The sequence below is a fragment of the Heterocephalus glaber genome, unplaced genomic scaffold (assembly GCF_053883595.1).
Source record: "Heterocephalus glaber isolate CG9 unplaced genomic scaffold, H.glaber_assembly_v1.0 deba00000937, whole genome shotgun sequence".
In the NCBI taxonomy this organism is placed as follows: domain Eukaryota; kingdom Metazoa; phylum Chordata; class Mammalia; order Rodentia; family Bathyergidae; genus Heterocephalus; species Heterocephalus glaber.
In genome coordinates, this window is record NW_028258173.1 from 6,795,006 (window position 1) to 6,806,546 (window position 11,541).

Below are 11,541 nucleotides of genomic sequence, written 5' to 3' on the forward strand. Positions count from 1 at the left end.
GCTGTTTTCTTTATTCTGAGGAATATTAAGTAGAAAGTTAAAGCTTAGAAAAAACATGGTATGTCCATTACAAGTAACAAACACCAGGGAAAAAGTGAAAGCATTATCTGAGCTAAATCCCCGGCCCCCATTATGCAGTTCTAACAGACTGCAAAACAAAAATAATAGCTATGGAGGATGACTAGCATTGTAAGTTTTGACTTCTTCAGTTAAGCCTGGTTGCAATACTAACAAAAAAGTGAGAACAAGGCCTGTAATTACCCCAGGTAGCTGAGATTACAGGCCTTGATCCCACTTTTTTTGGTAGTAACATAGTTGCAACTGGAGGGGTTTAGGCATGAAGTTAGCAAATTCAAGGCTATTTTTGTATATGTAGTGAGACCCTGTCTCAAAAGATCAAAACTGTAACAAAAAATGAATTTTGGTTTGGTTTTGGTTTCTTGAGATAGGGTCTCACTATGTAGTTCAGTCTGGCCTTGAACTTGCAGTGATCCTCCTGCCTCAGCCTCTCAAGTGCTGAGATTACTAGTGTGGACCACCATGCCTAACAAAATTGAATTTTTAATGTGGTTTTACTCCCAAGTATTTTTATTTTCTGTGGCCATTATCTGAGGCAGAGTAGGATATTACATGCAGGTAGGAAAAACTTAAAATTTTTGCTTTTTCTTTTGATACATTTATTGGATTTTTTTTTTTTTTGATATTGGGGATTAAACCTAGAGCTACTCTACCGCTGAGTTACATCCACAGCTGTTTTTTATTTTGAGACAAGGTCTCACTAAGTTATCCAGGTGGGACTCAAAATTTGTAATCCTCTTGCCTCCGCTTCCCTCAGGACTGGAATTGTAGGGGTGTCTCACCTGTCTGTCACTTAGCTGTGCTAGCCCACACCTAATAAACCTAAGAAAGTTCTTAATTTGCAGGTTTTGAGGGGCAGAAAACAGCATAGGTCCAATTTTGGTTCTCAATATGCAGAGACTACAGTGTTAAGATTCCAGTGTAGCTAGGGCTGGGGATTTAGCTCAGTGATTCTGCTGCCTGCCACACAAGCACAAGGTCCCGAGTTCAATCCCCAGTACCAAAAAAAAAAAAAGATTCAATGTATTTGGGTGTGGTGGTGTACACTTGTAATCCTGGGACTCAGAAGGCTGAAGCAGGAGGATTGCCACCGGTTTGGGCCACATAGACTCCTCTGCAACAAACAAACGTAAAAGACTACAGCTTTATAATCAGCTTAATTTTAACCCGTTTTAGAAATCCAAAGGCTAAGTTCCAGAAAAGTTGTCACATGGCAAGATTTTTAAAATCTGGAACTGGGCATGGTAGTGAATGCCTGTAATCCCAGCACTCCAGAGGCTGAAGCAGGAGGATTGCCTTGAATTTGAGGCTAGTTTGGGCTACATAGTGAGTTCAAGGCTACCCTGAACTGCATAGTGAGACCCTGACTCCAAAAAAAAAAAAAAAAAAGCTGGAGATTTAGCTCAGTGGTGCCTCTGTCTGCCTCACAGGTACAAGGTCCTGAGTTCGATCCCCAGCACCAAAAAAAAAAATCTGGGATTTGAGATTGTGTTTACTGGTTTGGGATTCTAGGCATGTGTCATCATACCCTGCTAGGTTTCTATGATTTTGGTGACTTTTCAGTGTGATTTTTTTTTTTTTTGTATCAAGTCCTCATGTACAGTCGTTGGTAATTCATGTAATTCACTCTTGTGTTCCAATGTGGTGTTTATATACCATTTCCATACTAGATTAGCTTCCCCAGAGGCAATAGGGATTCAGTAGTTCTTTAGCTTTTTATGTGTTAAGTCAATCTTGAGTTAACTGGACTTTTTTATTTTATTTTATTTTTTTATTATCAGGGATGGAACTCCAGCACCTTGCACTTGCAAGGCAGGTGGAGGCACCACTGAGCTAAATCCCTGATTCCTTTTTTTCTCTGTATAATGGTATCCACATTGTTTTTTTTAAACAAAAGTGTAAGCCAGGCATGGCACATGCCTGTAATCCCAGCACTTGGGAGGGTGAGACAGGATTGCCTTGAGAAGTTATAATTGAAATTCAGGTCTAAGAAATGTATAAAAGGGGTCTTGAAATTTTTGTGCACCATACTGAGGATTGAACCCATTGCCTTCTGGATGCTAGGCAAGTAAGTGTTCTTGCCACTGAGTTATATCCCTGGCCTTTGAATTCATCCTTGTTTAATCATCTATATAGTAAATCAGGAATTTGCTGATTATTATGTCTGAGGTTTGGGGGCTTTTTTTTTGAGACAGGATCTCTTATGTAGTATAGTATGTAATTCAGGCTGGCCTTGAACTATGTAGCCCAGATAGCAATCCTGCCTCAGCTTTCCAGAGTGCTGGGTTTACAGGTGTGCTCCACCACAAGGGCTTTTGAGTGCTTATTTTGAGACAGCTATGTAGGCAAGCCTAGCCTCAAATTTGGAATTCTGCCTCAGCCTCCTGAGTGCTAGGATTGAAGGCATGTGCCGCCACACCCTGCTGTGGCATTGAACTCATGCTAGGCAAGTAGTGATCACTGAGTTACATTTGCATCCCTCAGTTTAGTTTTTGCTTTTGGGTCCAAGGTCTCACTATAGTTCAGGCTAGCCTCCAGCTCTCAGCCTTACAAGTGCTGAGGTTGCACCACTACCACGCCTGGCCTTAATTTAGTTTTGCAGTACTGGAGCTTGAACCCAAGACCTTGACACTAAACTATACCCTCAGCCCCTCCTCCCCTTTTTTAAAATTTTGAGACAGAGTCTTGCTTAATTGCCCAGGACAGGCTGAAACTTGTGATCCTTCTGCCTCAGCCTCCTAGAGTGTTGGGATTATAGTCATCCTGTAGCGTGATGGAGTATAGATCTCCCCCTTCCCTTAGTATTGGGGTTGAACCTGGGCCTTTTGGCTGAGCTACATCCCTAGTCCTTGTTAAATTTTTTGTTTAGAGACAGTGTCTCACTAAGCTGTTAAAGTTGCCCAGGCTGGATTCAAATTTGTAATCCTTGTGCTAAAAAGCACCACCTTGCCCAGCTCAGAAATCTTTTTTGGGGAGGTGGTGGTTTTGCTACCAGGGATCAAACTCAGGACCTTGCGGTTGTGAGGCAGGCATAGTGCCACTGAGCTAAACCACCCCTCCCTGCCCTGCCCTTGTTTTTTTTGTTGTTGTTTTTTCTTTTTTTTTTGGTACTGGGGATCGAACTCAGGTCCTTGCACTTGCACAGCAAATGGCGAAACCACTGAGCTAAATCCCCAGCCCGTTTTTCCTTTTGTTTTTTGCAGTTCTTTTTCTTTTGGTACCGGGGTGCTTGCGCAGCAGGCGCCAAAACCACTGAGGTAAATCCCTGGCCCATTAGTTGGCTGTTACTGCTCATACGTTCAGAGGAATTTGATATCCATATTGCACTCTGTCTAAAGGGATTGAAGGAGTGAACCCGCTCTGGGGAAGTGGAAAAACCAGGCCAAGTGTGTGGGAGATTGTTCTCAGTGGAGGCAACTCAGGATTTGAGGGAGGCTTGTTGCAAAGTTCTTCCAAGGTCTGTGTGGGGACATTGGTGTTTTGGAGAGGGCTAGCTGTACTGCTGTGGGTTATTTTTGTTATGGTGATGCTGCTGTTAAATAGGACCGACTGGTTCTATATCATGGTTTTGCACAGAATCTTCTGGCAAGCTTCGAAAAAATGCCAGTGCCTGGGAAAAAAGCAATAAGGAATTGAGAAGCAACTCACGGAGGCATCCTTACCACCCAAGAGTTAAGCACTTGACAGGAAAGCATAAGTGAGGTAATGCATGTTTTAGTTGCCCAGCATAATGTCTGGAATATAAGTTGTCTTTGCTGTGAAGCAGGGCTCTGGAAGGAGGTTCTGAGCCTTTAACTGTGTATCATAATCTAATTAGTCTAATTCATACAGAAAGGCAGGGGCCAGGCCAAGAGCTTTCTGTTTGTCTTAAACACAATAAAATAATCATCTCACTAGGTTTTATAATAAATAATACTAAATTGACCCCTAGTGAGGCTTTAAGGAAAAACATTTGTCAGGATTTTAATTCTCTAATACTTTAAGAAGCAATGGACCCATCCACATGATGTTTTAGCATTCTGACTGATGATTTGTTTTTGTTTTGTTTTTTGGTACCGGGGATCAAATTCGGGACCTTGCGCTTGCATAGGAGGCCAAGAAACCACTGAGCTAAATCCCCGGCCCAACATATAAACTAGTTTTTTTTTTTTTTTTTTTGGTACCGGGGATCAAGCTCGGGACCTTGCGCTTGCATGCCAGGCACCAAAACCACTGAGCTAAATTCCTGGCCCCTGACTGATGATTTGATGGCCAGTCGTGCATGTAGTAAGAAATGCATGTGTCAACATGAGACTTTTGTCTTACTAGTGGTGAGCTGACCAAGAGTTCCTCAGGGTGAAGCATAATTAGAACAGCATATAAACAGGTTGGAATTTAATCTGTTATTTGGAATGTGGAGTGTTATTTTCATGTAAGCAGTGACATGTGACTATATGAGATCACTGTAGGATTTACTGAACACCCACTACTACCAGCATTAGGACAGTCATTTAACATGTGAAGACCCTCAGCAGTGGCAGTGGGCAGTGATTATTGTGAACATAGAAATGGTGTCAGCTGGATGTGGTGGTGCATGCCTCTAATTCCAGCTCTCTGGAGGCTGAGACAGGAAGATCGCCAAGAGTTCAAGGCCAGGCTGGGGCTACATAGTGAGACCCTGTCTCAACAAATAAAAAAGACATGTCAGATTGGCATTATGTGCTGGAGGGTTTTTTTTGGTACTGGGGATCGAACTTAGGTCCTTGCGCTTGTGTTGTGCTGGAGTTTTAGTCTGCTCACTCATGCCCTGTTCTGTTACCTACCATAGTGCTACTCTTTTTTTTTCAGTACCAGGGTTTGAACTCAGGACCTTGTGCTTTCAAGGCAGGCACGGTGCCACTGAGCTACATCCCCGGCCCCAGTCGTACTCTTAAGAAACTTTTTTTTTCTTTTTTTGCGGTACCAGGGATCCAACTCAGTCAGGACCTTGGGCTTGCGAGGCAGGCAGCAGAACCAGTAGAGCTAAATCCCTGGTCCCTCTTAAGAAACCTTAATCCCCTCAAACATGCAATCCTCCTGCTTCAGTCTTTCAGTGTTTGAGATTACATCCCTGGGACACTAGGCCCAGCTTTGTTTCATGCTTAAAGGAAAATGCTGACAATGTTTTTGAACTTAGTTATGTGCCTGAAGTAATGGTCCTCAGATAAAATTTTTGTTGTTTTAAAAGTTTTTTACTACTTCCTTTTTTTTTTTTGCGGTACTAGGGATTGAACTCAGGACCTTGTGCTTGCCAGGCAGGCATGGTGCCACTGAGCTAAATCCCTGGCTAGATTGCCCATTTTCCCTGGCATTCTGAAATAAATTCAAAATATTCCAAATATTGGAAAAACTAGTAATAAGGCAAAATAGATGCTTGAGTGGTAATAAATGCTAAATTAAGGTGCTTTTTTTTTTATGGTACAGGGATTAAACTCAGGACCTTGTGGTTTTGAGGTAGACACAGTGCCACTGAGCTAAATCCCTGGCCCTTTTTAAAAATTTGAAACAGGGTCTTTGTAGTTCAGGCTGACTTTGAATGGTTTGGGGATTGAACACAGGACCTCATGAGTGCTAGGCAAGTGCTCTCCCCCTAAGCTACATCCCCATTTCTCAGGCTGACTTTGTAGCCCTGGCTGGCCTCAAACTCATGTCAATTCTCCTGTCTCAGCCCCTTGAGTGCTGGGATATAGGCATGTGCCACTGCCCAGCTAATTAGGGTGTGTGTGTCTATGTGTGTTTGTGAAGCAGTCCCTTGGTTCATGAACTCAGTTCTCTCCACTATCCTGGTTGGAAACTCAGCTGCAGAAGAAACCATATCAAATTTGCCCATAAGGTTAACATTGAACCTAACTATTGAATTTGATTTGGTTCTTGTTTTGCTTTGTTTTGTTTTGTGAGACAGTGTCTCTGTATAGTGCAGGCTGGCCTTGAACCCACTATGTAGCCCAGGTTGGCCTCCAGCTCGTGGCAATCCTTCTGGTTCAGCCTCCCAAATGCTGGGTTTACAGGTGTGCACCACTAGGCCCAGTTAATTTGGTTCTTGTCCAAATCAGTTTACTACCAGAATCATAGAATCAAGTTCATGAACTGTGTATATATCCTTAGTAGGCCAAACATAATGATAAACATATTCCGTAATTTTCTAATTTGCGTACGTTCCATTCCATTCTTTTTGGGTTTTTTTGGGTACTGGGGATTGAACTCACGACTTTGCGCTTTCGAGGCTTTCGAGGCGGGCACGGTGCCACTGAGCTAAATCCCTGGCCCTTACGTTAAGTACATTCTTGAATAAAGCCCACAACATACCTAGCAGAAATTAATTTAAAACCAACAAGAGGGGCCGGGGATTTAGCTCAGTGGTTTTGCCACCTGCTGCACAAGTCCAAGGACCCAAGTTCGATCCCCGGTACCAAAAATAAAAACAAAACAAACCCAGCAAGAGTCATGTCCATATTAAAGAAAAATTAGGCAATTGTATCCCTTCACGATAGCTCACCCTACCCAATAGAGTGTATATTTTCTTTTTACTTTTTCCTCCCATTTTACTCTGCTAAACTCACTCTGCAGAGACTGTTTTTCCCTTATCCTTTTTTTTTCCTCCCTTCAATAAATGAAATTTTTCCACTGTTAAAGAAAAATTATCCCTAGGATTGTGATTCCAGTGCTCTGGGAGGCTGAGGTGGGAGAATCTCAAGTTCAAACCCAGCCTGGAGAATTTAGCGACTTTGTTTTTGTTGTTGTTTTTTTTTGGTACCAGGGATTGAACTCAGGTCCTTGCACTTGTGCAGCAGGCGGTGAAACCACTGAGCTAAATCCCCGGCCCGAATTTAATGACTTTGTGAGACCCTGTCTCAAAACTAAATTAAGAAGAGGCCTGGGCCGGGATTTAGCTCAGTGGTTTCGCCGCCTGCTGCTCAAGTGCAAGGGCCCAAGTTCAATCCCTGGTACCAAAAAAAAAAAAAAGAGGCCAGGGGTGGTGGTGCACACCTGTAATCCCAGCTCTTGGGAGGCTGAGGCTGGAGGATTCCTAAAGGCTAGCCTGAACTACATATGGAGACCCTGTCTCAAAAAACAAGTAAATCCATTCATCCATCCATCCATACAAACATACGTACGTAAATAGACTGGACTGACATGGGAGCCTGCCAGAATGCTAAGAGTACAGGCCTGTGCACCATGGCAGGCTGGAACTGCTTTTTCACCTTTGAAGCAGAGGTTCTTATCTCAAACTAGAAATGACAATTATTTGCTTAAAAATGGGTCCATGGAAAGCTGGGCATGGTAGCATATACCCATAATCCCAGCAGTCAGGAGGCTGAGGCAGGAGGATTGCCAGGAGTTCAAAGCCAGTCTGGGCTACATAGTGAATTCAAGGCCAGCCTAAAACTACACAGGGAGACTCTGTCTCAAAAAAAAAAAAAAGGTTCATGACTGGAGCCAGGCCTCAGAAGCCCTGATTTAGTGGATGTTAGGTGAGATTTGGTGTTCATTTGCAGTCCTCAAAACCTTAGCAGGGTGTGGTGGCGCATGCCTGTAATCCTAGGATTTGGGAGGTTGAGGCAGTAGGACTGCCACGAGTTCAAGGCCACCCTGCACTACATAGTGAGGCCCTGTCTCCAAGAAAAAAACTTCATAGAGATTCTGACAAGTCAGGGTGGCGGGTTAGTTTAGCAATGCAACATTCTTAAAGTTCTTGAGTGAATCAGGCTGGGCTCAAACTTGTGACATTCTTTCTTTCTTTATTTATTTGTATATCCTTTTATTGGTGCATTTTAGGTGTACAACATAATGACCTTCATCATTGGAAATTTGCACCTTCACATACTCTCTTTTCTTATTTTTCCCCCTTCCCCTGCCCTCTCTTCAACCCCTCCATCCCTCCCTATTTACAATGACTTTGTTTCTGTTTTTTCATTTTCTCATATTAATTCCATTCCCCTCTTTCCTTTCCCCTACTTCTCCCACTTCCCCCTCCCCTTTGCCCCTTTTCTTCATATTTCACATTATCTATTATACCTTTTAGTCCTTATTTACACTTTTAGTTTCTCACACTAGAGAAACTTTGGTATTTACACATATGTGTCCAGTTTATTTCACTTAAGAGTATCGCCTCAATGTGCATCCATTTATCAATAAATGTCGCTAATTTCTCATTTTTGATAGCTGAGTAGTACTCCATTTTATTAAAAACCCCCACATTTTCTTGATCCAATCTCCAGTTGGTGGGCGTTTGGGCTGTTTCCAAGTGTTAGCTATCACAAACTGTGCTGTTATGAACATGGGTGCACATATATCACTGTGGTATGATTCTTTTAATTCTTTGGGGAACATCCCCAGCAGGGGACTATCGGGGTCAAATGGGACTTCCAGTCCTAGTTCTTTGAGGTATCTCCATACTGATTTCCACAGTGGTTGCACCAGTCGACACTCCCACCAGCAGTGGAGCAGTGTTCCTCTTTCCCCACAGCCCCGCCAGCATTTGTTGTTGGTTGACTTCATGATAGCAGCCATTCTTTCTGGAGTGAGGTGGAATCTCAGCATTGTTTTCATTTGCATCTCTCGAATGACCAGTGATGTTGAACATTTTTTCATATGTTTATTTGCCATATCTACTTCTTTGTGTGAGAAATGTCTGTTCATTTCAGATGCCCATTTTGGATTGGTCTTTAAATTTGGGAGCTCTGATTTTTTAAAATTATAGCTTCGAGATAGTAGACCTTTGTCTGAGGGACTGCTGGTGAAAATACTTGTGACATTCTTGCTTTAGCCTCTCCAGAGTGCTGGGGTTGGGCCAGGGATTTAGCTCAGTGGTTCCACTGCCTGTCCGGCAAGCCCAACGACCCATGTTCAATTCCCAGTACCAAAAAAAAAAAAAAGGTTCTAGAGTACTGGGATTGCAGGCATGTGACACCACTCTTGGCAGGAACCTGAGCTTTTTGACTTCTAGTGTAGTGCTGTATTGCACCCAACTGTCTTCTATTAGACTACAAGGAAATAAGGCAAATTGAATATAAACTCAGGGTTGAAGCCAGGGGACCCTATGAATTACATACAGATCCCTCATTTAACACATAAAAAAGTTATGTGTGGGCTAGGGATTTAGCTCTGGTGGGCCGCCTGCCTCGCAAGCTCAAGGTCCTGAGTTCGATGCCTGGTACCAAAAAACCCACAAGTATGTGAAAGTATGTGATTACTTTCCAAATATGTCTGATAATAAAAATATCACTTTGAGGCCAGGGATTTAGCTCAGTGGAACCGTGCCTGCCTTGCAAGGACAAACTCCTGAGTTCAATCCCTGGTACCAAAAAAAAAAAATTATTTTGATGACTTATGAGTTGGGCCAAATACTTTATACTCATTACCTCATTAAATTCTTAAACTATGGATTTGGCATGGAGGCCCAAACCTGTAATCTCTACTCTGGGAGGCTGAGACAGAAGAGTGGAAAATTTGATTGCAGCCTGGACAACTAATCAATTTAAGGAGATCCTGTCTCTCAATGAAAAATTAAAAAATGGTTGGGGATGTAGCTTAGTGCCAAGGACCTAAGTTTAATTCCCAGTAATGAAACAAACAAAACTATGGAGCGCAGGTACCATTTTAACCTTATTTTACAAATGGAGAAAGTGGTGCTCAGAAGAGGTAATAGTTGAGATTCAAAAATTAGACTTTAGGGCCGGGGATTTAGCTCAGTGGTTCCACTGCCTGCCTTGCAAGCACAAGGTCCGGAATTTGATCCCCAGTACAAAAAAAAAAAAAAAGGGAAGATTGTAACCCAAACAAGTGGAGTGCTTCATGCTCTTGTGGTAAGCACATAAATATAGGATTATGCCTTCTAGAAGGCATGAACCTGTGCTTGCCATGAAAGCCCAGGGGTAGTTAACCAAGACTATTAAAAATACAAACTTCAGGCCAGGCATGGTGGTGCCTGCCTGTAGTCCCAGCACTTGGTAGGCTGAGGCAGGAGGATCCGGAGTTTGAGGCCAGCCTGGGGGCTACATAGTGAGTTAAAGGCCAGGCGGAACTACATAGTGAGACCCTGTCTCAGAAAAAACAAAACAAAAATCCTTCCTACAGGCTGGAAGGGGTCCCTGCAAAAAGGAATGTAGTTCTGTTTCTATGGAGATACTGAAACTAGGAAAGACATCTGCCTGAAGGGAAAATGGATGAAATGAGAAGGGATTATCCATCAACTGCCTGAACTTCTTTACTGGAGACTTTCCTATTAAGATCTTGTAAACAGTCATTCCTTAGACCTCAAGTGTGTCTGCATTTGTTGCAGGGATAGATTTACTCAGACAGGTGGAAGAATCATGACTTAAGTGTTATTAACAGCTGCGGAGGCCTGAGCTGTTCGGATCATCTCGGTAGGAGGGAATGAGACCAGTCCTGTCGCTAGGCATTAACCTGCTTTAGAACAGGCCCACAAATCTGAGCGACTGTAATTTTGGTTCAACTCATGAACCACCCATCACAGCTAAATAGTAACATTAAAATGTAAAGAATTTCCATCCGCTTAAAAGGGAATCATCTTGGAGTGCTTTCTGTTGCTGACTCATGGTGCTACTGTTTTGGGAGTTACGCTTCCAGATGGGTTACATGGTAAGTATTCTATTTGTTTTTTGTTGGTTTGTTGAGACAGGGTCTCCTTATGTATTTCAGTCTGACCTTGAACTTGTGGCGATCCTCCTGCTTCAGCCTCCCGAGTGCAGGGATTACAGGCTTGTGCCACTACGTCCGGGTTCAGTTTTAAAAATATCAGCTCATAGCATAGTTTTCATTCCTTAAGGAGAATGCCCTTACTATCCACCATAAAAGTAAGGTTAGCTCTGTGGTATACACCTGTAATCCTGGCCACTCTGGTAGGCGCAGGCCCGAAGATCACAGATTTAAAAATATAAGAAGAAGGGGCCAGGGATTTAGCTCAGTGGTTTCGCTGCCTGCTGAGCAAGTGCCAGGACCCGAGTTCGATCCCCGATACCAAAAAAAAAAAAAAAAAAAAAATATATATATATATATATATATATATATATATATATATATATATATATATGAAGTACTTGGGATGTAGCTCAATGCGAAATCCTTGAGTTAAAAAAAAAAGCGCGAATGATACCGATGAGAATCTGTCCTTGGTTTGCAAGTTCTAACTCCTCCAGAGTGAGCATTTCCCTCCATCATGGTAACTTTTTAAAGTGATGGCCTGACTTGTAGCGATCTCGGGGCAGGTTCTCCTCCTGTCCAATCATCGCCGAGATTTTGTGGGTAGGGGAGGGGAGAAAGTCCCTGGACCTTCCCTCTCCAGGAAGGGGGCGGGATTAGATCGAATTTGGGGCCTTCGCGGCTTGTCTGGACGCCACACAGTGCTTGGCACTTCAGTTAGCCAATAGGAATAAAAGGTCCATTTGAATCGGCCAATACTAGTGGGACGAGGGCGGGGCTTGT